Source organism: Tursiops truncatus, chromosome 1 (assembly GCF_011762595.2).
Source record: "Tursiops truncatus isolate mTurTru1 chromosome 1, mTurTru1.mat.Y, whole genome shotgun sequence".
Taxonomy (NCBI): domain Eukaryota; kingdom Metazoa; phylum Chordata; class Mammalia; order Artiodactyla; family Delphinidae; genus Tursiops; species Tursiops truncatus.
The window spans coordinates 125671094-125698772 of record NC_047034.1 but is presented as its reverse complement, the minus strand read 5'-3'; the positions used below and the strand labels follow the sequence as shown (position 1 = coordinate 125698772).

Genomic DNA, 27679 nt, shown 5'->3' with positions numbered 1-27679 from the left:
GCTGGTGGGTGACCAGGTGCAGGGTCCTGGCTGACTAAGTACCCACTGTCCTCTCGGCCCTGTGCTGAGTACTACAAGGGAGACACATGGAACCTTCTGCTCTCAAGGCACTGACACAGGTACTGAGGAGGTAAGACTAGGAAGCTGAAGAAGGGTGCGTGACGGAAGACAGTGTTTGGCTTTGAAGTATTCGGAGCAGAGAAGATCACAGATGGTGGGAAGAGGCAGGGAAGGCCACGTTACAGAGAAGGGAAGATTCTACTGGGCCCTGCAGAATGAGGAGGACTTCCAAGCAGAGAAGGGGTGAGCTGCATGAGGTGTCCTCGGGAGAAACGGTAAACAGGCTAGTCTGGCTAGAGGAAAAGGAATAGTGGGAGCTGAACAAGAGAGGACTGGGCCAGATAATGGAAGTAGAGAAGCTAGAGAGGAGTCTAGGCTGGTGTGGTGGATGAAATGGGGGCACTGACAGTCTCTGAGCAAAGGAGGAACTTCCTGAAAGTTGAATTGAAGGAAGACTGGTGTGGCGGTGCTGCGTACCATGAAGCGAGGCTGGGAGCGGAAAGCTGGTATTGGCAAGACCACCCAGGATGCTGCTGAACGGACCGGGATGCCAGGCGGCAGTCAGCAAGACCAGGATCCCAGGGTCTGTCGATCAGAACGGGCCGAGGGGACGGGCTGTGAGATGGGAGCGTGACCTGAGCCCTCTCACTCTCCAGGCACTTTTCATCCCATCACAGCTGTTTTCGTGAGACCCATAAACACTGTAGGGTGGATTGTGAAAATGGCCGCAAATCTTCCCCTCTCTGTAACCATCCTCCCTGCAACGTGATTCCGCAGCTCGTCTCACCGCGAGGTAGAACCTATTCCTGTACCTCTTGAATCTACACTAGCCACATAGCTTCTTTTAGCCAACAGAATGTGGTGGACGCAATGCTGTGGCAGTTCTGAGCCTTGGCCTCAAGACGCATCTGCTGTGTCTCTTGGTACCCTGCCCAAATGCCATGTGCACAAGCTCAGGGTAGCCTGCAGGACAGTGAGACACATGTCTTAGTCATTGTCATCACTCCAGCGGACAGCCAGGTGACCCCCAGCCTAGGTGACCTGGACCTGCAGCTGATTGAAGACACATGAATGGTCCTAGCTGAAACCAAAAGAATCACACACCTAGGCCCAGCCCAAATCGCCAACTGACAGAATTATGGGACAAAGAAATGATTGCTATTTTGAGTCAGTGAATTTTGAAGAGGTTTGTTATACAGCAAAAGCTAACTGATACACAATGCAAATAACATTATCGCCACATATCAGGGAGCGGTGTCACCTGAAGCCTCAGAAGCTTTTTCACTTCAGAAGTACATTACTTTCCCAGCTCTAAAGGAAGTTTTCTACCACTACAGAACTGTTATCTCATGACAGTCACATTTAGGTTTAAAGAGAGATGAGAGAAAAAATAGGGCAATAAGAAAGCTAATGTTACATCTATGAGCCAGTCTTCATTACAACACACTGCAAGGAACTGTCTGAATTCCTTGGCTGAAATATCACTTTGTTGTTTTGGATACTGTTTGAAACAAGCAGACTATCAACAGGGACCTGGAAATAGTTTCAACACACAAAAAAAGTTTTTATTTTAATAGTATTTGGCATGCAATCATAGATCTTTTCCCTGATCATGTTCTTAGCAAAAGAACATGGATTGATCTGTTTTTTTTTTAAGGCATGGAAACATCGTAAATCATTTCAGAGGAAAAAAAAATGTAAATAAATAGACATCTAATCATAGGACTAGTAGAGATGCATCTAACTTAGCAGTGTGAGTATCATTTCAAAAGTGATGTCAAACGGTCACTTTGTTTTAAAAATGAAAGAGCACTTACCAGTAAGACTCTGTGTGGCCCACCGTTACCAGGTTTTTAGGTGATGGAATAAATCTGAAATAGAATGAAACAAGCATTCCGTAAGTAAATCACATTTGGAAAGGTGTGCCTTCGATCCCAGTGACTGCCATCACATTGAGTGTTTATTCTTTTAGTTAAAGATTAGCAAAGCTTTTTCTGGCTCCTGATGGAATAGGGGGAGTTTTTTGCCTACATATTTCAACTTCCTGAACAGAGAGCATTCTCTCATCTCCTTCAGGGAGTGTTCAAAGTCTGAGGCCAGTATAACTATAAATGGTAGTGTTTTTGTCCAAACCCCTCCAAGTCAGCGGAAGCCTCCCGGGTTGTTGCTCTTGCTTTGGTCCCTCCACTCCCTTCTGCTAGCACCAAGCCATGACTCCCTTTATGGAACCGATTAAAAAATGGATGGTCCAGTATAACTTGAAGGGCAATAGGAGGAGTGTACCAGGCTTTTCAATAGTGATCACCTGATCACAGATAACCACACCTTTTTATTTTATTGATAATGGTGAGCCTAAAGCCCTGCTGTTCAACAGAAATATAACACAAGCCACATATATAACTTTAAATTTTCTAGTGGCCACATTAAAAAAGCAAAAAGAAACAGACGACAATTTTAATATTTAACTGAATTTACTCACAATATTATCATTTCAACATGCAACCAATATAAAAAATGATTAATGAGACATTTTGCTTTTTTTTTTTTTTTTGTCATACTAAATCTTCAAGACCCAGTACATTTCAACTCGGGCTAGCAGTAGTCCAAGTAGTCAACAGCCACAGCAGCTAGTGGCTTCCGTATCAGACAGCATGGGCCTAGGGAACCTATCCTTGGCCTTCAGGTACTGGCAAGGATCCAAAGTGAGTGAAATGCACATGGAGATTTTGTTTATCTATTTTCCTGCTCTTAGGAATTCATCATTAATTACCACATTCCATGATGTCATTTAGTAGAAATAATAACATAATAATAGGAAGAGATATGGGAACATATGTATATGCATAACTGATTCACTTTGTTATAAAGCAGAAACTAACACACCATTGTAAAGCAATTATACCCCAATAAAGATGTTAAAAAAAACCCATAATAATGGCAAATACCGTATAGTACTTGCTATGTGTTCTCGGCAAGCTCCCATGTTACCTTAATGAACCCTCACAATAACTTCACGAGGTACGTATATTATCATTCCCATTTTGTAATGAGGAAACTGAGGCACAGAGAGGTTAAGTAATTACTCAAGGTTATAAGATACTGACAGAGCTGGGATTCTAATCTACGTAGCTGGTCTCCAGAGCCCATGCCCTTAGCCACTATACTCTCAATTAAATTTGAACGGGTCAAAATAAGATAATTACTTTCAGTTTTAATTATAACTGTCAAATGATCCAAGGTTGCTCCCATCATACATGGTCAGATAATAGCACTGATGGCAGATGGAGAATTGATGGGATGTACTAGCAAATTAAATTTAAAATAATTTGGGGTGGGAACACAAAAACCACAGGTAAGCCTGGGGTCAAAAAGACTGTACTGTGTCTAGGGGGCCTTTCTGGATGACCAAGATGGAGGTGCAGGGAGAGGTTAAGGTGGGGTCTTTGGAAAATCGTGTCTTTGTGATTTTTCTGAGGGAAGAGTCTATCACTTTCATCTGATTCTCAAATGAGTCTGTAAGCTAGACATCTCTGTATCAGTCTTAGCAGGGGTAGGGAGTAGAAAGGAATTACATACACATATCCTTTCACTTTATTAATCTGTGCCCCCCTCCAAAGAAATCATACCCAATGAGCAAAATCAAATCCACACACATGAATTTCCTGCCCAAATGATAGGGAAGGAGGCTGGTGAGGGACATCATTTAGAATCAACAGGCTGTGGGCTGAGGCCACTGGGGGTGCTGCCTCCCAGTCTCCCAAGGCGACCCCCGAACCTGCTGAAAATCCTTCAGTGGCTTCCTCTAGGTGGTAGGATTAAGTCCAAGCTCCTTAGCCCAGTCTCCAAAGCCCCAGTGACCTCGTACCTGCCCCTCAGGCACTCTCCTGTGAGCACTTGCCCTTCACCCACACAAACCTATTTACAGGTCCCTAAATGCTCCCCCCCGCCACTCTCACTTCTCTGTACCTTTGCAGATTGTGTTCCTTTTGTCAAGCACGTCTTTTCCCTACAGTATCTGCCTGCCTTCAAGTCTCAATTAAAAACTCAACACTTCTGGGGAGCCTGTGTGAACTCCTTCGGCTGGCTTAGGGGCAACTTCTCTGCAGTAACAGTAGTAAAGTAGTATTCACTCAACTCAACTGATAATTATGTACCACTGCTACTGATAATAATAAAAGCTGATTTTTTATGGAGCATTTCAAGGGCTTTACGTGCTCCTTTAATCAACTCAGTAACCTCATGAAATGGGTTATTACCCCATTTAGCAGGTGAGCAAACTGAGGCATAGAGGTCAAGTCAGTAGCCTAGGGTCACACAGCTTATAAATGGCAGAGGCAGACGTCTAGGGTCACACAGCTTATAAATGGCAGAGCCAGACTGTAAACCCAGACAGCCTGGTTCCAGAGCCTGCACTCTCTCTTTTTTTTTTTTAAGTTGACGTAATTTGATTTACAGTGTTGTGTTAGTGTCAGGTGTATAGCAAAGTGATTCAGTTTTCTATACTGTATATATAAAGAATATATATATATTCTTCTCAGATTCTTTTCCATTATAGATTACAAGATATTGAATATAGTTCTCTATGGTATATAGTACATCCTTGTTGTTTATTTTATATGTAGTGGTATGTATCTGTTAATCTCAAACTCCAAATTTATACCTCCCCTCACTTTCTCTTTGGCAACCATAAACTCGTTTTCTGTGCCAGAGCCTGGACTCTTCAACGCTATACCGGGCCTGACTCCCTCTGTGTCCCACTGCCTTCTACTCTCATTGCCCCTGTACTTCCCTCTGTTAATCCAAGTGGCTCCTGTGTTTCAGTTTTTCATTTACTGGTCTCTCTGTCCACTTGTTTGCAGAATCTCTGGAGGTTAAGAATGTGTCTAACTCATCTTTGTCTTTCCAGGACCTTGCAATGTGTTTGGTATGCAGCAGGTGCTCCATAAAGGCACACACATGAAAACACTGGCACAGCACTGGAAGGACAGGGGTCAGGGGTACAAACCTGGGCCTAATAAAAACACACCAGGAGAAAGAGTCTCCAGATATGCACTTGAACAAAGCAAGCTTTTTGTTTTTTAATTTTTTAAATGGTTTTTTAAAAATTTATTTTATTTATTTATTTTTGTCTGTGTTGGGTCTTCGTTGCTGCGCGCGGGCTTTCTCTAGTTGCGGCGAGCGGGGGCTACTCTTTGTTGCGGTGCGTGGGCCTCTCATTGCAGTGGCTTCTCTCATTGTGGAGCACGGGCTCTAGGCGCGTGGGCTTCAGTAGTTGTGGCACACGGGCTCAGTAGTTGTGGCTCACGGGCTCTAGAGCACAGGCTCAGTAGTTGTGGCACACGAGCTTAGTTGCTCCGCGGCATGTGGGATCTTCCCGGACCAGGGATCGAATCCGTGTCCCCTGCATTGGCAGGCGGATTCTCAACCACTTGCGCCACCGGGGAAGCCCAACAAAGCAAGCTTTAACTTCATCTTTTAAATTCAGCCTGTGCTGAGGGAATGGTCATTTCCTAGGTCTGTTTAATACCAGAGGAAACAGAAGCAATGCAGGCCAGGGCATGGCTAACTTGATCATACCCCCAACAAGTTCATCAGTTCCATCTTACACTGCACATGGATTTACGTAATAACATGCCTTGGCTGGCCACTATAAAGAAATACCAGAAAAGACACTTTCCTTTAAAAAATGCAATATTCAAGGAAAAAAGGACAGAAAATGCTATTTATAAAGTTTTCTTGGTTTCCAATAACTGGCTATGAGTATGTTCCAAACATCTTTTTTTTTTTTTTTTTTTTTTTTTAAAAAAACAACAGCCTCATGTTGAAAATCTCCTTTTGCTTTTCAGATGTGGTTGTGCCACTTTCTACCCCAGAGTTCCATAAGATGCTTCCTTCCATCACTACCTACACTTCCCTTGGATGGATATAAAAGTCCTTGTAGGAGGACACTCTCTTTCTCTAACAGTAGGAAAGAAAAAAGCTTCACGATCTAGGACATACATAGACTTCTAGAGAAAAAGAGACCTCCTTCTGGCTCATGTCAGAGACTGCATCAGGACTGCGCCCAGCCCACCTACTCAGACATAAATACAATTAGCCATAATACCCACCCTTCCTACTTGCATCCAGAATATAAAAGAGACCACCAGCTTCCCACAGATACGGATGTCAGCATCCTCTCAGATATTAACAACCACATTATAAATCTGCATTTTTGATCTTGCTCTCTCATCTCCTTCCACAATGAACAGTAATTTAATTATTCTTGAGAGGTTTACTGAGTGCAAATTAAGGGCCAGGCACAGTTGTAGGTGCTGGAGATACAGCAGTGAATGAGGTAAATAAGGTTCCTGACATAGGGGCCCTTACATTTAATAGGAAACAGAAAATAAACAAGTATACAAAGAAGAAAAATAAGAGAACTTCTAGATAAGTTCTACAAATTCTTTCCTACAAGCAGCGAGTGATGCAACCCCCTGGAGAGCTTCACAATGTCTCTTTGGAGGCTGAATGGAGAAGTTTCAAAAAGGCAACAGTGAGTGAACGGATCAATGGTGGCCAATTCTGAGGCTACTCAATTGTGCAGGTGAGATATGATGGTACCTTTGCCTAGGATGGTAGCAGTAGAGATGGAGAGAAACAGATGCATTCAGGACAGGTTCTGGAGGTAAAACAACTAGGACCTGCTGATGAAGTGGATGTGGCCAATGAGGAAAAGGAAGGGGCTGAGATGACACACAGGTTTTGGTTCAAGCAACTGGGTCAATGATGGCTTCCTTGAGGGAGAAACGGGTTGAGAGAGGAAAGAAAAATCAAGAACTCTGATTTGACCCTGTTAACTTGGAGACATCCAAGTGGAGATGGCAAAAAAATACTGAGAAGTCTAGAACTGTGTTGTCCAATACTATAGCCGTTAGCACATGTAGGGATTTAAATGTAAATATATACAGTTACAAACTCATTCCCCCAGTGCATGAGCCACATCCAAGTGGTCAGGTGGACACAGAAGCAGCTACTGTCCTGAAGAGCACAGGTGTAGAATGTTTCAATCACCATAAAAAGCTCTATTGGACAGGACTTGTCTAGAATGAACATGATAACCTGCTAGATTCCTTTCATTATTATAAAGCTTATTGCAATTATAAAATACAAAATGATAGTCCTCGGAGACCTAATTTAGCTTTGAATGGCAATTGGATTATGATCTGTCTGAACATATTTGTTCCTAGTCTCATTTTAATTCTCTAGAAAATAACATAATACAGGCACTGGAGGAGAGTGAACACTAGATTTATAAACCTGGCTTCCAGCTGTCTTCACTGTCAGTGATTTCCAGCAAAATCACTAAACTTCTATGTGCCTCAATTTCCCCACCTACAAAATTGGGAGTGATCTGGAATGGATTATATTGAGAAGTATGTTGGAGAATGTTTCCAGCTCTCCAGACGGCTCCACTGTTCTCTCTGGTCAGGTCTATTATGTTTTCACTTGCAAATACTGACATGATGTTATCTCAAATGGCAAAACAGATATAAAAGGGCCTTTGAAACATATAAAGGACCCTACAGTAGGCATAAAAGGCACATGTTCCATAAAGACAAGACAAAGCAAAAGAAATATGCCCTGTGCCTTGATCCACCACAGAAAGTCGTGTGTTTTGACACGTTGGCAGGGCTACTGACTTGATAAAGTAATGCCATATGGGTTAAAGCATCAAGAATCAAGTGTTGATCCCCAAAGGTGAAAGACAGTAAACAGTCAGCAAAATGGTGACATTTTCCTTTATTGTGCAAGGCTTCTGTCCCTGGGAAGGGCACGCCTGGAGCTGGTGAACTGGCCTATTTTAGCCAAATGGTGCCACACCATTTTCCCCACCTTGAGACTATGCCCTGGTCAAAAGAGCTGGTCTGGGCTGTTCACTGGGAGAAACTCTTCCACCTGGTCACTGTTCTTAATCTTCAGAGAGCTTCTAGTGACTTAATATTTGTTTTTAATTGAGGAGCTTGGTGGTATATGTCCTCAACTAATTTGTGGATAAGATGGAGAGAAAGTATCCTCATGATGTCAATGCCAGTGAGAAATCTTTAAAAATACACATATATTCCTAGTTTGCCAAACTTTAAGAGAATAGAAAGAAGTCAGATTGAACAATTAATTGTGAGATATTACACTCCACATATTTTGTTTCTCCTTTTCTATTGAAAGGGCAATGGCCGTTTTTTGTGGGTTTGTTTCCCCCAATGGCAGTTTTAAAAGGATAGCATTCTTTGGAATGACCCATATTCCCACCATACTAGTGCTACTATTTATTTTTTTCTGTTACCCTCGATAGACATGTGTTATATGACTATGGCCATAGTTTATATGCTATTGGTAGCAAAGGCTTTGGAGTTGGACAGATCTAGGTTCGATGCTGGGTCCTCAGCTAATGACCTGCAAGTCCTGGGACAATTTACCCCTAAGCCTCAATTTTCTGACATGTAAGGTAGGACTAACATGACTTTTGCACATTGTTGCTCTAAGGATTAAAAAAAGGGAGGACACTAGGATAGAGCCATCAGGAAAAAACCCTATATATGACGCTGTTATTTTCTTTTTCCATTTTACTTTCAATTTCAAATATTTTTTGTGTGTTTCTACATACATTCATAATGACTGTTTAAGGGACCTAAATCTCTCCCCTAATGCTGGATATTTAAATTACTGCCAGTTTTTATTACTATAAATTACATTGGAAACCTTCATGCTTCAGCGTTTTTCATCCCTTTAACTTATTTCCCTAGCTTCCCTAAATTCCTAACAGTAGAATTAGTAGGTTTTGCTTTTAAAGGGGCTTTTTAATTAATGTATGATAATACCACCAACAAAATAATGGAGAATTTCTGAGACCTTGACATTTTATACATAACATGGTATTCCTAATGCTTCTTTAATGTGTATTTCTAAGATTATTAGTGAGGATGGACATTTTTTCCTGTTTATTAATGGTTTGTTACCTTGAGAAACAATAAGTCTATATTCTTTGCTTATTCGCGTAGCAGGGTCTTGATATTTTTCTTTTGAATTTGCATGAGTTCTTTATAGTGCATGATAATCAAGAGTTAGTATATGTATTTGCTACAAATATATTACTGATATTTGGCAATTTTAAGATAACCATCTTTTCATTTATACAGTGTTTTAATAATAAGCAACAGCCGTATTTTGTATAAACCTCATGAGCTATGACATGGCTTCATGGCAAAATGTTTGGCTTTTGACTGCTTTTCACCCTCCGTTTACACCCACTTTGATTTTCCCAGCTACCCTGTGAGTGAGCTGGGGAGAATGACAATCCCCACCTTACAGAGGAGAAAAGTGAGACCCAGACAGGCCAGGTGACTTGCAGAGGGTCCCCGAATCCTGGAGTTGGCCAAGACTGGCCTCAGTCCTTTGCTCTCTGAACCCAAGGCCTCCTCGTGAAAGGAAGGTCACAAGGTAAAATGAAGAGATGCATTTTGTGCAAAACAGATTATTATACAAAGCACCAATTCCACATTGTTTCTGATTAAAAATCCTTTATATGGAGCATCAGGGCCCTGTGCCTGCTGCACTGGAAGCACTCAAGAAATGTTAGTATGATTTTAGCAAATCCACCAAAACCATGGCTTACGTAATGGACCACCCTTACACAGTTCTTATGTAGTTACAATAAGTTAAATAACTTAGACCTAAAGCAAGTGTTGTTTTATACTATTTTTTTTTAACCTAGCTCAAGTACCACTTCTTCCCCCAAATATTCCCTTCCTCTTTGGCTCCATGAAACCACTCCTCTCCTTGAATTGCTACGACCTTTACCACCTTCTACCTGTCATTACAGATGCTTCAGAATGCGTTTCAGCTCTTCTACTGGATAAGGTCCCAAGGGTCCATATATTATTTGTGTTTGTATCTCCCAGAGAGCCTAGCACCCTGCTCAGCACACAGGTGGCACTCAGTCAGTGTTTTATGGGGAGATGAGGGAAGAATTTTATACAGCTGAGAGACAATGGTAAAAGCAATTCCAGTTCGGTTAAAATATCATAGGTTGCATGAACTGTGTGCTTTTTGCTACACCACTCGTTATTCTGGCAAGCACACTATCATGGGACAGTTCTAATGCAGTCTTAAGCCAGCAGTCTGCATTAGCTAAACAATACTACACTACATTAACCAGAATGTCCAAAAGCATTTCCAGCCTTGGACACATCTGTACAATTCTGTAGATATATCTGTTATGGTTTTACTTGCAAATTCTGATATAACTCATTCCTCAAAACTTCACTGTGTACACGTACACACACTCATACACCACACACACACACACACACACACACACACACACAAAAGTCCCGGTTCAGCATCTGGAAAAAACTCAGATAAAAATATGGAACATCTGTTTCCTAATATCAGGAAAACTCACAGGAAACGATTAATGTCCACTAGGGAGAAAGAAAAATAATCTGGATCACATTATGAAACGAAACATCCAAAATTCACAATTTAATACAGTATAGCCTGCAAATCATCACATCTTCAGAACTGAGGGGAAGATTTCACATTTTATTAAAGCTTGAGAGAGTAGAGATATCTTTATGTCATGTATATACAAATCAACATGAAATTGAAGGCTCTCACCCTACATATATTCTTGGGTCCTATGTCTCCCCACTGATATTTATGCAGTGCTGGGCAGGTGGGTGGCTTACTGCACGTGTGTTTTCATAATGTGCTCAGTGTCTGACAGGGCAAACGAAGACCTAACTAAATTAGATGGCGGTCCCTGGATGAAGAGGCTGGAGCTCTTCTGAGAAAGATCTAGAGTGGCTCATGTCTCCCAAGCAGGACTGCAAGGACAGTCAGGGCCACTGCAAAGCCGAAGCCAATTGTACATAAAGACGGTCTGCTCCTCGGCGGCTCTTCCACTATCCTGATCCTTATAAGCCTCTCTATGCCTTTTATGTTCCTGGCAATGTGGAAGGTTCTGGGGGTATAACAGAGAACAAAACACAGTCCCTCTCTGCAAGGAGCCTACAGTGAGTCGTACGGACAACTGATCAGGCAACTACAGCTCCAGAGGCACATAATCTATCGTGCTAAGTACGAGGAGCTCTGAGAGCACAGAGGACAGGCACCAATACCAGTCTGCAATGATCATGGAAGGCTTCCAGGGGGAAGTGGCATCCAAGCTAAAGTGTGAAGAGTGACCAGGGTTAGCCAGAAGATGAAAGGAGGGAGGCATGAGTGAGGCAGATGACACAGCTTGTACAAAATGCTGGAGAGGAAGCGAGTACCTGTGTGTGCTCGGGGCTGCAATTTTAAAAGTAAAAAGTTTCAGTGAACATTGGGGTGCATGTATCTTTTCGAATTGGATTAAAATATACACATTAGTATATATAAAATAGATAACCAACAAGGACCTACTGTATAGCACAGGGAACTATACTCAATGTGACGTAAAAACCTATAATGAAAGAGAATGTAAGAAAAGAATATATATATTTATATATATGTATAACTGAATCACTTTGCTGTACACCTGAAACACTGTAAATCAACTATATTTCAATATTTTTTTTAAAAAAAATGAGAAAAAAAGCTGAAAAATCTTTGAGCATTTCTCAACCCAACTCTACATGCCAAGTGATGTGGTAAATTGAAATACTTAAGGACTTCATATATTTAAAAAAAAAAATGAGTAAAGAGTTTCAAATCAGCGAGAAGCCTTATTACCTAAGAGGCAGTAGCAGGTAAAACCCAAAGCGGGTAACCACAGTGAGAAACATAAAGACAATAGAAAGAACCCTGGATCTCTAGCATCCTCACGTCAGAAACAGCTGGCACTGTCTCACCCCGAGGGAACAGCCAATGCCTTCTTAGGCAAAAGGCCTCTAGAGGAGGGCAAGGAGAGAGACTGCCCGTCAGAGATGATGCTTGTCCCCAATTCCAAGGAAAAACACATAGCCAGCTACCCAACCCCTACTCCTATCCCAGAGAGGAGGAGTGAGTAGGCCTTATCACAACCCCATGCGGAAGACAGAATCATCCCCATTCCACAGATAAGTTGCTGGTTTTAGAAGACAGTATTTATTGATATTCCTTTCTGTTAACTGACTCTTCTTCTGACTAGAGAAACCAACTCATCTTGGTATGGCTAGGACATTCCAGTTTTAACACTGAAAGTCTCACGTCCCAGGAATCCCCTCAGTGCCATACAAACCAAGATGGATGGTCACCTACTCAGAGTTCGTATGCCCTAGGTTTTTATATTAGAACCAGTGCAAAGTTAAGTGTGATCTAACTCCCTGGAAGCTAACCTAGACCTTTTGAGCTTCAGGACCCTCCTGGATATCTTGGGGGCTTGTCTGGGGGTCCTATATCATTTGCAATAATTCGTGCTGAATTATATTTGCAAAGCACAAAGACTAGCTTAGGGCCTAGTGATCACCAGCTGTCACGCTGAAGGGAATCACTCACCGAACGCTTACTGAAAACAGTAATCAGCCAAAAGAGGGTCTGAATTTAATTTCTGTGCTTCTTGCTGTTAACTGAGAATTAACCAAATACCTTTCAAATTTAACACTGAAAATCATCCTTAAATAATCTATTTACCTATCCAGAGTAGTAAACATATTTTCATATATCTTTGTTAACTAGGGACCATATCCATTGCAATGGCTTACATTCCTACTGGTAAATAGAGAGTTAAGAAAGTTGAGAAGACAAAAATAGTAACACAGTTTCCAATAACTACAGGCCCAATAGGATATTACTTTATGGCAATATTTGACAGGCAGAGGGTAGCTGATAAATCTTTAGAGAATGACTGACGGTAAAAAAAAATTGGGCCATGGAGAACCACAGAAGAGAAAATTACCAGGGCTTGTGGATGAGCTGATGGCAGTCCTTGAGCTTTTGCTACAGTGCTGTTGACTCGGGCAGCTGCGGCACACGGTTCTTGTCTGATAAAAGGGAATGTAAGCTCTTCAAGGGCACTCTTTTCCTTGCAACAGGGTAATAAGTAAGACAGTCCCTGTGGTCTGCAGTCAGCAGAAGACGCAGAAAGACTTCAAAGTGGTAAAAGCCAAGGGCCCACCGTTAAATCCTGATTCAAAGGCACCCCTGCTCCCGCCTCCCACCCCCCAAAGCTCAGCTAATGTTAGCCAGGCTCAGGGCTCTTTGTGAGAACTCCTGAAGCAGGAATGGATGAAGATATGACCTTACACTCTTTTTCTGGCAACAGACAATGATCTCCAACACATTTCTGATTAGTTTTCAAGGAAAAAAGTATTTTTAAGATCCAATCATGTTTGGAAAAAAACGATTCAATAGGGTTGAATTTTATTAGCCTCAGAAAATTTAAAAAAAAAAAGAGTAAAATTTAGTAGCATTTATCACCAGGAATATATATTAGAACAATGTTTCCCTCTAAAAATTCCAGTTTTATGGGAGCATTCTGGGTAACTGAGATTCTGCTTTTATGTTGAAAATAATCATTTTGTCCACGAGGCTTAGCTCTCTAATCGTATCACTCCTTTCCGTGACACACTTTCCGTCAGACACTGAGACAGAGAGATTCATCACAGAAATATTCAGGTTATGTCCGCTGCACAGAGTCAGGCAGCATAATGAGGGCAGGATGCAGCAAAGGGCACTGCCCTGAGCCTGAGTCAGAAAAACAAGAGAGAGGTTTTATTTTCACTCTGCCAGACCGCTGCTGTGGATGAACATACTTCTGCAGGCCTTGGACTCAGAGGCAGAAGGCAATGAATAGTAGTCCTCAAGTGGCTCCCTCCAAGTCCCACATGTTTACAGGCACTTAGAGCACATGCTATGAAATATATCACCCTGGTTTCGGGACTTGGACTCTACTGGATGGTTCAGTAGAGTCTTTCATTGCAGCTACCCAAACAAGGCTGCGCATGCAGAATCTTCTAAGGATTGTCCATCTTTTTCCTGTATCGTCAAGAAAGAGGTGAACAGCTTATACAAACAAACAAACACACAAACAAATCCAACTATGTTCAATATAATCCACTTAATGCCACAATTCAACGAGAAGATAGCGCCTAAGAAAATCGGTACAACCTTCCTGTACTTAAACCTACCACTTGCACTTGCTTCCTGGGTAAAGCCACCTTTGCGGCCTCTATTCTAACATTAGTTTGCACCCCCTCCAGATATTCTCAGGGAGCTTCCCGTTTTACATACATTCTGAATGACACAACCTGCTGACCCTTCCTTAGGGAAATATACAAATATATACCCACTGCACCAGGAAAAAACAAACAGAACAAACAAACAAAAAACCAACAACCACCACCCAGAGCCAAGAAAAAAAAAAAAAATCTGTCATTCCCCATACCACTGGGAGGATTTTAAAGGCAGCCCAGGGCATTAACTGTGAAGCTAGTCATTTCCACGCCCAGCCTTCTCCTTGGACCCTCATGCTTCTCATTTGTTCATGTATCTGCATGGACAACTTGACTATTAGGTCTTCTGACAGCACAGGCTGTACTTTAAACTTCCAGGTATTTGTTTTCCTTCCCACAAGAATGACTTCTTAACATACCCCAGGCTTCCAATAAATTAAAAAAAACAATCTGTACATGTTTTTAGACAGATGTACATGTTTATATCTCATTATCTATACCTAAGATGTTCACAGTAGCCTAGCAAAAGAGTAAGAGAACAGCTAATTCAGAAATTCAGTTCCTATTTATCTTCTATTGGCAAAGCTGGCTTTTGTTCCTATGAATATGTATGTCTCCCTTAATTCTAGGAAGAGCTGTGGATACTGATGATGTAAGACAGTCTTTCTTAACCTTTTAAAACTCACACTCATTTCTGATAACCATAAAGCCTTCCCCTTCCCTTCCCCAACCAGATTTTGATGTGCCCTTCCTCAGCTGTTTTGGGAAACTATGACACGCATTCTCACCCCCTTTCCTCTTCCCTAAATCTACATCTCCATTCCCAGTCTTTTATCTGACTTAACATCTCCCCAGTGATGCCTTATTAGGCATCTGAAACTTGTAACAATGGCCACAGCCAAATTAATAATCTCCTCACACGGCTCCTCCCCTGGGGTTCCTAGTGCTAAAAGTGGGACACCACCATTCATGCCCCTTGTTCAAGGCAAAATCCTCAGTCATCTTTGGCTCCATTTTTACCTACTCTACATCCAGTCAATGTGTCAGCACACTCTGTCAGCCCCACCTCCAAAACATCTCCCCAATTCTATCACATCTCCGCATTCCTCCCCGCCCCGCTTCCTTGTACAAACTGGCAGCATCTGTCACCTGGAGGACATCAACAGCCTCCATGCTTATCTCTGGGCTTCCCTCTTGCTCCCCGTCAGCAGGGGGCACTCGTGCTCTCAGATGACCTCATTCTTCGCTCAAAACCCTCCAATGGCTTCCCAGCAGGCTTAGCGCACCCACCCTTTGCCTACCTGGCTCTACAGGAACCAGCCCGGGTCTATCTGGCCACACCGACCTCCCCGTCTCCTCAGATACGCCATGACACTGATCCTTCCCGCTGCTGGACTTCTTCTCACAGACACCGCAGGCCTGCACACTCTACGGCCTCACTTCCTCTGGGTCTCTGACAAGTGTAATCTCCTCAGAGAGGCCCTGCTCTCTCTTCCCTTACTCCGCTTTGCTTTTCTTCATAGTACTTAACACTCTCTTTTCTATTCCACTGAATTATTAGCCCTGTCCTCCACTGGAATGTAAACCCCGCGAGAAAAGGACGTTGTTTGTTTTCCGCTGTACCCCCAGTGCCCGAGGCGACGCCTGACAAGACGAGGCATTCAATAAAATAATCTTTTTTTTGTTACTGAATAAATGCATATTGTCAACTAACCAGAAGTATTTTGTTGAACTTGATTTTCGGATGTGTTATGAAAATAAATATTTTCCCCTTTTCCCAAATGAATCATAAGACATCATTTTTCAACGACCCCCCTGCACACACACGCACTTTTGATTCTGATATGTCTGCCCTCTCTGAAACACCGCACCAGGGGGTGGGCTAGGGCGTCCCATCCCCTTGAGGGTCAATGGTGTGGTCCCCCAGTTCAACGTACACAAACTCGTGGCTGCACCCTGAGTTTTTACTAATAAGCATCTGACATGTTTTACAGTCTCTTGCCTCTTACTAAAGCCTTAATGCTTTATTGCCTTCAAAAAATGCTCAGAGAATTCAACTCATAAAGCAACTGTCTGCCTTATTTATGGCAGTGGCAGTGTCTCTTTCAGTTAATTCTGAATACGGCTGGCTCAGATTTTAGTGCCAAGTGGTTGGCTAAACTACTTTTGCTGTGTGCTTCCAGTCAGCTTGGGCCCAGCGGCCACAGGAAATACTGTGGAATATTAAGAAAACTCTTTGGAAGAGACAGAGGGAAGGAGGAGGCACAGAGCCTTCTTGCCAGGCATCTCCTATACATCTGGGTTTTCCGGTTGCTTCTTCAATATGGGCGCTTTTCAGAAGAACAGTGTCTCCTTCAGGAATGAGCCCCATTTATGAGGCACCAAGTGCTCAGTGTTAGCTCTGAGGGGACGGCCATTCTCCCAGCCCTCTGGCATTTGCCCAGCGTGGCCTTGAATGCAACCTCACAGAGCCCAGTATCTCTCTCTGAATTCCACCTTTCTCTCCTTTCCTTGGCCTCTTAGCAAACCTCAGCTTCAGAGTCTAGTCAACTGGCATTTATCTACTGTGTCTTTTCTCTTTTTCTTAAAGCATCATCTGTCTGGAGCTTTTGTATGTGAGACTTTTAAATTCTTGTATAAAAACAGGATATTATTAATCTCCAGTCATTTGAGAAACAGCACAGTTCAAGGATACGGTCAAATTCTAAGAGTAGAGATAAGATAAATAGAAAGCATTGATCAGTATCAGTTCTGCCCCTTTACCTCCTCAATAAATGAAATGCAATAAATGAAATGCAAGCCTTGGTGAACTTTTATTGACATGTGTGAGTACTTCTTTAAATCGTAAAAGTTTTGATGTCTGCGACATGAAATCCTATTTATTTAGGAATATTTGTTTAGGAATGGAAGTGGTTGGGTGGCTTCTCCAAAAGAGGAAAATGGCAGATACTGATTCTTAAGCATTTTGTCATCCGAGTCAAAAGCTCCCACAAAAACACTTTGATATATATATTTTTTAAACCACAAATCTGGATTCCTAGAATGTGTGTGTGTGTGTGTGCAATTTAAGTCTGGACTTAATCCCACTGTAGTCTTTACATCCTTCTCAGGCTAGGCAAGTGGTTTCCTTTCTTCCTCTGCTCTCTGAGCACTGAACCTGGGCAGAGCCAATGTAAACCACACACTAGCGTACAACTCTCAAATTCCTACACTCTCCTGCAAAGCTTCACTTGTACAACCCTCCTTTCAGAATATCTGCCCCCCTCCCCGCCCCAATACTGTTTTATATTTTCTTCTCTTCACTTAGCTTGGTTGGGAAGTATTTTGTTAACAGTCTTTTTGGCCAGTTTCAGCACAGGGCTTCTGGCAAAAGTCAGGGTTGCAGCATTTCAGAGGCCTAGCACTAACTCCAGAAAATACTTTCCTGGTTTAACTCTTTTACCCCTCTTTGCGTCTGCCACTCAAAAAGGAAGAAGAGAACAAAACAAAACAAAACAAAAACCCTCACACACACAAACAAGAGACAAAAACATTTCTACCCAGCTTAAAACCAGCAGAATCATTACACCCCAGTTGGGGGCTTGCAAATCCTGAATCTCCTGGCGCAGATAACACAGTTTTACAAGCAAATCATCTCCATTAAACTTGATTTTTTTTTTTTTTTTTAACCAGTTCACTTACGTGAAAATGAACGTAGCCCTCAACATTTCCCTGCTAACAGAACCCCAGTTTGTTTGGGTGGAGATGCTGTGAGCTCAGGAAAAGTGGGAGCCTTGGCCTAAGGGAGGCTGTGTGCTCTGTCCACCCAGTAAGGCCCGAGGGGACATGTTGTGAGTCTGCTGGGAAAGGATTTTGCCTCCTCACGAAAGACATGAGACATGTGCCAGGTGCCTCCTTCGTTCTCAACTTTGAAACTGGTAGTAAAGCACAGAACTGTGATCACCATCGGTGACCATGAGAAAGCAAGTCTGAATTTCAAAAACAACACAGCAAAGAAGGCAGATCCAATGAATGAAAAGAGCACAGCTCTTTAGTGGCAAATGGCAGAAGTAACTACCTCGTCTACACTTTCTGAATATGTGGAAAATAACCCCCTACTTGTTAGGGCCACAATTAGTCATGTTTTCTTTTCTGTTACTTATAGCCTCGATATACATGAGATGACATAAGAGAGGTTTATGGCTTCTAAATTTGGTCCCCACTAACTTAGAAGTGAGAAAATTTGCTTGGCAAACCTCAAGCCAACAGGGCAAATATGACTTGTTATGAATGTACCTATATTATTTAGCACAGAGGCTCTCAGTTTTTATCAATCCAGAGTAATGGCTCCATCCATCCATCCATCCATCCATCCATCCATCCATCCACCCATCCTTTCTTTTTTTCTGCCAACAACCAACTGCTAAGCCTCTATCCAGTGCTGGGCGCTGCACTAGGCACTGGAAATATAAACAATGCCAAACGACCGAAAATACTATACCCATTTTAGAGATAAGGACATTTGAGTCTCAGCAGCTTTAAATGTTTTCCCCAAAACCACAAGTCTACAAGTGGCAGAGTTCAGAGTCAAATCCGAGACTGTCTGAATTCACAGGCCTTGTGCTTTTCACTCTACCATGCAGCTTCGAACCTAGCCATCACTTTGTTAGCCCAATTTAGAAATAAAACATTGTATTGCTTTTTAATATTCTACAATTTTGATTGTCTCTCACCCCACCATCTGCAGTTAATCTCACGTAGTTACACTGTATACTGTATCTAGACCCACCCAGACCAAATATCCACTTTTCGCCTTGAAGTCTGACACTGTGCTTACAGGATGGCAATGTCACCATGATGACGCCTGCTTCCACAGCACTCATCTTGCATCTGTTGGCCACTGTATGCACCATCAGTTGGAGACCTTTTCTACCTTGCTCACCAGCGCCTGGTATTCCATTGCACATGACAGGTCCTCCCTACATATCTCCTAATTATATAAAGAAAAATAAGCCATGCTGTCTCAGGAACTCCTGAGTGCCAGTTCTTAGGACTCTTAGTTTAATGAGCTGATATCACTTCCAAGACCTTGCCAGAGAGTGCCATTCCAGAAGGCACATAATAAGTCGTTGACTAAGCAATCTGCACACTGTTTATAGCAAGTATGTTCCTCCCTGTGGAACGCTGGCAACAACCCAAATGTCTAGTGTTTGGATACAAAGGTAAAACCCACGGCTACTTATCAGTAGAGGAGATCATTTTACTGCCATCCCAAGGAGAAAGAGGTGGAGTGTAAGGACACAAGAAAAGGGCGACATCAACCAAGGTTAGATGCAAAAGTAGACCAACAAAGAAGAAGTACATACTGACCCAACTATGCAAAAATACGCACGTTGGGAAAACTGGCACTAGAATGTGAGGACTTAAGCGTCCAAGGAAGATTCAGAATTTAATAAAACCACTCACAATTGGCTCTTCTATTTTATCTCCACAGCCCTTCTTAAGATCCATATTACAGAATTCTTACAAAATGCATGTTCACAATTTAACACGTGACCAATTTTGAAAAACATGCCTTCTGGGTTCCTATCATGAAAATGAATGCCCTAGTGATAAAAGACACCCATTTATTTGCCAGTTTAAACATATTCATTGTTCTCGGTGCCTGAAGGCCACATGATAATGTTCTGTGTGTATGTGTGTGAAAAGCATAATACAGGACTCTTTCCAAACTGTACATTCAGATAACCCAGCCTTTTCTTTGCAGGGACAGCCCTTCTTTGCTGAGACTGGCACCCTCAGGATGCTTTCTGCTTGAGGCCTGGATTGCTATACCTTTCCTCTGGCTAACTCTGGCTTGTTCAAGAATTTCTGAACTTGGGTACACTTCCCTCAATAACAGTAATAATAACAATGGGTACCATTTACTGAACATTTTAGTATGTACCAGGCACACTTGTAAGCGCTTTCCTGTGAGCCCCATTTGAATTCAATCTTGGTTTCTACTATAACCCCAAGCACAGAGTATATGACATATAGCAGATACTCAATAAATACCTGTTTACTAGTTGAGTTACACTTTAGTTCATTTAACTCTTATGTCCACACTAAGAAGGAGGTATTATAATTATCAACTTTTTATAGATGGGATGCAGAGAAGTCAATTGCTTACTAGCTAACATTTTGCTAAGGTTAATAAAATGAAATAGTTAGCTTCCTGCCTCAGCTCACCCCAACTCAAAAGCCAGCTCATTCTAACTTGGAATATCACACTTTTTGTGTGTGTGTGTGGTATGCGGGCCTCTCACTGTTGTGGCCTCTCCCGTTGTGGAGTACAGGCTCCAGACACGCAGGCTCAGCGGCCATGGCTCATGGGCCCAGCCGCTCCGCGGCATGTGGGATCTTCCCAGACCGGGACACGAACCCGTGTGCCCTGCATCGGCAGGCGGACCCTCAACCACTGCGCCACCAGGGAAGCCTGGAATATCACACTTTTGTGAGTTAAAAACTAACTGGCAAAACACAAAAAGTCATGCTCACCAGAATCATCTCTAAGATTCTTTTTCTACTCATCTCCAGCTTGTCCTTCCATTAAAATACAGGCCCTTGAAAGGCAGGGGCCCCCTACCCTTTCAACCTCACTGGAAGGATGAAATGCTCTCCTAAGATGTCACCGCATACAAGAGGAGGACGTAGATAGGGGAAGGTAGTCCTGCCGCTTGCTGAGCGCTTAAATTCATAAGCACAGTTGAGTCAGGCAGCGCAAAACCATAAATTAAATTGACTGTGAAAAACAACAACAACAACTCAAGTATACATAACACAAAAATAAAACGTTAACATTTCACGCCTGAAATCTCAAGGAGCCCAACCGGGAGTAGGCGGCTTCGGGCCAAGGACCCCTTGCTGTCATCGTTCTGCCTTTTGGAAAATCTCCAATTGATTGTATTCAAATGATTCCCCATGAAACTTTTCATACTTTTCCTGAAGAAGTTCTTACCTAGAAAATGGGGTGGGAGGTGGAAAAGAGAAGGATCAGCCCCGTTCCAGTCAACGTGGGTGCTGTCTCTGGGATATTCCTCACGTGGCCACAAGGCTTTTGAACAAGAAAACCAGTCCCTCAGAACCAAGACCTTTCCCGGGTGACCAGACAGGCCAGGCTCTTCAAGTTGTATTGAAAGCAGGGCTGAGGCGACCAGCACGTCCACGGACACTACAGGGTTACCGCAAAGGCACTGAAACCAGGGTCCCTGACTCACATGCTCTCTCCTCAGACCCTTCCCCAGTCACCAGGCCAGTCTAATCTTCCCCCACTTCCATTTTTAGTCCTCTGTTCAAGAACCTACAGGAGGTCCCTCTCACCTTCTGCCTCAGTCTGCCCTCCTCTGGTGCTTTCCAGTGCTGTCTGCATGAGGCCACTTGAGCTAAACAGCTTGAACTAACCAACCAATCCCTTCCTTACTCTACTTTGGGGACCTCCCCTGCCATCCTCTTCCTCTCTTCACACATGCCTCTCGGTCATGCTGGTGCCCCAGCCCGGAATGCCCTCTGTCCACTCAAGTCCCGTCAGGCCCTGCTGATGCCATTTCCTCTAAGGCGTCTCCCCTACCCCACCACTCCGACTGACTTCCAATCACCTGCATATACGTTAAGCTCTGCTGCGGAAAGGAACAGACTCCCTCCGGTGACCTCACATATTAGAGGTTTACTGTAAAGATATACAAAACAATAAGGACCATGGTGACAGGCCTCCCTGAGACCAAAAAAAAGCAGTTCAAGAATTGAGAGGAGCCAGGGCAGCTTTGGGGACTGAATTCCCTGGTCTCCCATTGACGGCAGCAATTATGGGATCCCCCAGACTGATGACTCAGCCTTTTTTTCCTCTGCTTGGATTGCTCCTGCCATGCACCTTAGGTCTCCCCTCTGCTTCTGCTTCCTCATAGTTTCTGCTGACTCAGAGCTTGTGATGCGGCTTCTGTGACTGTCTTCCCAGCCACAGGTTAGAGTACCAACTGCCAACTCTCCCAGTCCTATGTGTCTTTCATTCACAAATTCTTATACAGAACCCAATTGGGCACATGGTGCCTTTAAACTGGGCTGACATTTTCACAGCAGACCAGAATGCTTGTTAGACTGGCTGCCTTACGATCAGGGCCTCTTCCTGACCCAATCATCTGAGGCTAATAAGGAAGAAGGGCTGGGGGAGAAGAAGTCCTACTAGTTAGAAACATGGCCACCCATTTTTAACTAATAGTCCGGGCTGCTTCCCTCAGCCGAAACTGGAATTTTTAGAAGGAGCTGTAGGCATGGCAGACACATTTATTAGTCTCTTGGGTGAACTGCTTTTCTTCACATCTCTAATGTACTTATATTAACATGCATTCCAGCCATGGTATGGATGACAGAGCACCGTATACTAGTCTTAAATCATTTCATGCCTATTTGAAGTGATTTTGTACCTAGTTAGATCGTGCCAGAAAACCCAGAACCACAGTGATATTCGTGGATAAATTTCATTGTAGGAGGGATTTAAGTTTTCACTGATGTATGCCAGCGACTAGAACTGTTCTAATTCAGCAGCTCTCGAAACTGTTTGGTTTCAGGATCCCTTTACAGTCTTCAAAACTGAGGATCACAAAGGGCTTTTGAGTGAGCCACAACTACTAAGCCTGTGTGCCACAACTACTGAGCCTGTGCACCACAACTACTGAAGCCCGCGTGCCTAGAGCCCGTGCTCTGCAACAATAGAAGCCACCGCAATGAGAAGCCCACGCACCGCAATGAAGAGTAGCCCCTGCTCACCACAACTAGAGAAATGCCGCATGCAGCAACGAAGACCCAACACAGCCAAAAATAAATAAAAAACCAAAGGGCTTTTGTTTATTTGTCTTACTCTATCGATACACACACACACACACACACACACACACATAAACTACTGGAAATTAAAACGGAAATTTTGAAAATATTTATTAATGGACTAAAAATATAACAATGATAAATCCATTAGATCCTAACAAAAACAGTACTTTATAAAAAACAACTATGTTTTCCAAAATAAAAGAAGATATAGTGAGAAGTGTAGAGTTGTTTTACCTTTTTGTAAATCTCTTTAATGTCATATCTGTGCAAATCTAATAGAAGACAGCTGGATTCTCATTTCTGCCTTTAAGCCCAATCTGTTGTGATATGTTGTATTGGTTGTAGTATATGAAGAAAGTCTGGCCTCACGTGGATATAGATGGAGAGCCTTTTCAGGTAATGGTGGATGCTTTTGACTACACCAAGACTTACACAAGTGATGATTTCTTAAAGGTTAGCTGAAACCCTTTCAATGAACTTTTCATGTTCTGCTGTATTAAAATTGCTTAGTCCATCTTGCATTTGAATAGACCTTTATACAGGGCTTGTAACATCACACACTAGACTTTGAAAAACATCAGTTTACTGAGTTATGCAGGTTTTCCATATCTTGACACATTTCATCACACAATACCAAGAAAAAATACTCGTTAACATTACCACAGATCTCATTCGGGAAGTCGTTAAGTATACTTTCTTAAAAGTATGTTTGAGAAGTTGTCAAGCTCATGGGGGCAGACACAAGTTTTCCAAAAATCCTAATTTTCTCTTGAAAGCTAGAATTTTATCACTGGCAACAAATACTGCCAGTCATTTTTCTTGAAGTGACAAGCTGACTTTGTTCTTTTTTTGAGAAAACATCTGCCAAATACTCAAGTCTAGATAGCCATAGTTTGTCAGACATTCTTTCAAACAAGCGGCTAGTTCAGCTTGTAACTCAAATAATTGCACAAGTGTTTTTTCTTGAGACAATCATCACACTTTAGTTTTAGCAGAAGAGCTTTATTTTCCCTTCTGTGTCACACAGAATCTTAAAAAGATATGCATTCAAGTGTTGAGACTTAATAAACATAATAATTTGTACTGTTTCGAGGACATTCTTCAGTGAAAATGGCATTTTGCTTTGTTTCTTTATTGTGGGTGTGTAGTGGTGAGGAATATGGGTTCTAATACAGTTTGGTGCCACTGTCTTGATTAATAATTAGGCACAAGGAGTCTTAGCCTCCACTGCTTTTGCAGCATTATTTCAAAAGTCAATACAATAAAAAAAGTCAAATATCATCTTAATACTATAAAAAGAAATCTGACCTTGTGGACTCCCTGAAAGATTCTTGAGCCCCTCAGGGTCTATGGACCACCCTGGAAAACACCGTTCTAAAAAGTGTTTGATTAAATATTCTTGAATCCATCAATGAATGAATAAAACTTCATATTAAGCAGGGAGGTTCTAGAAAGGTTTACTGGATAAGATACCTTTTCAGTTGGGCAATCAAGACCACATAGGAGGTTTAAAGGTTGGGAGGAGTACAAGCAAAGATTCAGAGCTAGAAATGTGCAGGGAACCTTCCTGGAACAGAAGCAGAAGAAAATACAACTTCAGATGACCAGCACCTCCCATGTAGCAAAGCATGTTCACGCCCATCATGTCTGTCAACTCCCACAACAGCCCAGTGAGATTAAGTGTCATCATCGTCCTTGTTCAGATGAGGAAACTGAGGTCAGTCTGGAAGCTCTCTGAAGGCAGAAACCATGTATGTTTTCTTCACTAATAATACTCAAAACCCACACAGTGACCAGCACATCAAAGGCACACAATACATATTCACTGAATAAATAAACAAATGAGGCTCAGGGAAATGAACTGTCTGCTCAGGATCACACATCTGGAAAGTGGTGACTCCAGGACTGAACCCAGGTCTTCTGGCACCAAACTCCATGTTGTTCTCGCCATACCCTAATGCCTTCAAAGTGATAAAAACCAGGGCCATGCTGCTGTGGGGAGCTTGGATGTCAGTACTAGTGGTTTATGACTGAGGGATTTTTAGTAAAGGATTTACATGATCACATTTGTGCTGTAGAGGATCAAACCCAGCGGGATCCGGGAAGGCTTGGAGTGGAGAGGGACAGGAGGAGAGACACATTAGGATTCTTTCAGTGGTCTACGTGAAAAGCATGACCTAATTATGACACTTAACTGTGTGAATCTGGAAAGTTACTCTTCCTGTTTGATCCTTACCTTCCTTATCTGCAGAATGGAATAATATTGGGTTGGCCAAAAAGTTCGTTCGGGTTTTTCCATGACATGTTCGAAACGCACTTTTTGGCCAACCCAATAATAATATATAATTTCGCAGAGTGATCTTGAGTGTTAAATGAAAAAGAAGCACACAAAGCAACACCACAGTTCTTGGCTCCATATTAGCTACAAAAAAAAAAAAAGAAGGAAGGGTGAGAGGGAGGGAGGGTGGGTGCAGGAAAAGAAGGAAGAAGGGGAAAAAGGTGGGGGGGGGGAAGGAAAGGAAGGGGAAGAAAAAACAGAGAGGAGAAGGAAATATCTGTTGAATGCCCAAGTGAACGTGGGCAGTGCCAGAGGGAGAGAGAATCTATTAAGCCCTGCTTGTGGTTTCTTAAGACAGTAATAAGAGAGAATAAGAAAGAAGATCATTCTAAGGTTTCAAGCCTGGGGGACCATAAGAATGAGCTGATAGGCAGGTACCACAGGGCATCCAAGTGGAGGTGCCAAGGAGGCTGGCTCTGCGGATGCCGAAGGGTCAGACTTCCAAGAAAGACGCAGACAGTCAGGGAAGGGCAGAGTAAAGGATCGATTAACGTCTATGGGACATGCGGCTCGGTAAATGAGGGCAAAGGGGAAAAAAGGAGAAAACCGGATCAGAGACACAAAAAGGAAGCACGTGCTTTAAAACACACATCAGCTCCCAACCCTTGTCTGCCAGGCACATTTAGGCTCTCCCATCTCCAGCCCGCCACTCCCGCTCCGCCAAACCTGACATTTGACGCGTTCACACCACCAGACTTCTCATACACTGTCCTCACTGTCTGAAAGGCATTCACTGCTCTTCCCCAGAAGCACAGTTTCTCGAAGAGTGGTACTTGTGATTTTTAAGGTCATATGTTAATATTACATATGTAATATTACAAAACAAAACAATTACGGAGGGCAGTGTTCAGAGTGGTACTTTTGAAGCTCTGGTTCCCTCATCACCCCCTGGGTTAGTCCTGCCTCTCTCCGCCCTGCTGCTGTGTCCTCTGAGCCCCACCACACACTTGCCTCTCCTGGCTGGTTTGCTGGACCTTGTTCCTTCTGCCCACCACTCTTCTGCTGTAGTAGAAAGAGGTGTGTCTCTTCCCCGAGATGTGACCCTGTCCTGGAAGTCTCAGATGCTCAGTCCCACTCAGTTGGTTGAGTGGGCCAGGAAAACAGATAGAGAAGGTCCCATTAGAGGAGCCGCAGGCAGAGGACGGGATACCACAGGCCAGAGGTGTGGGGAGAGACCAAGAATGGCAGGTCCAGAGGAAGCTAGTGGGTTTCACAAGTAGAAGACTATTAGGGATCTAAAGCATGCACTCTCATCAGAAGGGGTATTGCTCACTCCCCCTCCCCAATGTGGGTGCAAACTGGCTCTTGGGGGGGAGTAAAAAATTCTTAATAAGACAATGGTTTGTGGCCCTCTAAAGCTCAACCCTACATAATAAAATGTGTGTTCCTTAATATTTAATTTAATTAAACCAATGAACTTAAACTTATTTTACTCTTTCTGCTATGGGGTGATAATGAAAAAAGGTTGGGAAGCACTGATCTAGAAGGTGATTCAGTGAAAGGGGTGAGAGGAGAGCACCCTGTAAGGACTGAAGGCAGAAGGGAACGGTGGAGGAAACTGCAGTGATAATGCCCTTTTGCTCCTTCCCTTCGTGGGTAAGCCTCTTGATCTATAACCACAGAGTACTTAAACACGTCAGGCCCTGCAGGAAGTACTGTACCTGTAGTGTTTTACTTTTATCTTCACAACAGCCTTCTGAAGTTATGTTCCCTTTTTAAAGATGCTTAGAGAATGTAGGTAGCTTATCCAAGGACCCATGAGTGGTCAGTGGTAAATGATGCAAGTTTAGTCCTTAGCCCAGGTTGGACACATTGTAACTATGAGCAGAGCTGGCAGGACTGGACACATATGTGCGGAGAGGGGAAGAAGTGTCTGCTACATGGTGAGTGTACCAAAAAAAATGTTATTTGAATGAGACAGCAGAGAAGCGAAAACGCAATTGGGAGAGGAGACAATTGACGGGGAAGGAATCCAGGCGACTGGACGTGACAGCCTCCAGCAGCAGAGCAGGGCGGGAGGAAGGAAGCGCAGAAAGCGGGTTCAGGGCTGGGGGAGGTGATGGGGCAGGGCCTGGGGGACAGAAGGAGTGGACAAATCCTGTCCTCACTGGGGCCGGCAGCTGAGGGCAGACTGCACGAGTCCCTGGCGGAATCAATCCACACCACTGCATTACTCTCTGCAGCAATCTTCTCGAATGAGAATCTGTTCATATTATGTCTCCCTCCTCTTTCCCCAAGGCCCAGATTTAGAAAAGGTAACTGGACACCT

At 43.0% G+C, this 27679-nt stretch overlaps 1 protein-coding gene across 15 annotated transcripts in view; it reads right to left on the bottom strand.

Annotated features, from left to right (window-relative positions):
• The window catches only part of GNG12 (G protein subunit gamma 12), a 125201-nt gene that overhangs the window by 72704 nt on the left and 24818 nt on the right, over window positions 1-27679 (bottom strand). For 13 of the 15 annotated variants that reach the window (XR_012324363.1, XR_012324361.1, XR_012324365.1 and 10 more), the window contains one exon: window positions 1878-1931. The gene's annotated coding sequence lies outside the window, so the exon portion shown is untranslated. Of the gene's footprint in view, window positions 1-1877; window positions 1932-6663; window positions 6687-12955; window positions 12978-27679 lie in introns of those variants that run through there. The other 2 variants (XM_073788525.1, XM_073788536.1) reach the window with 2 other exon arrangements.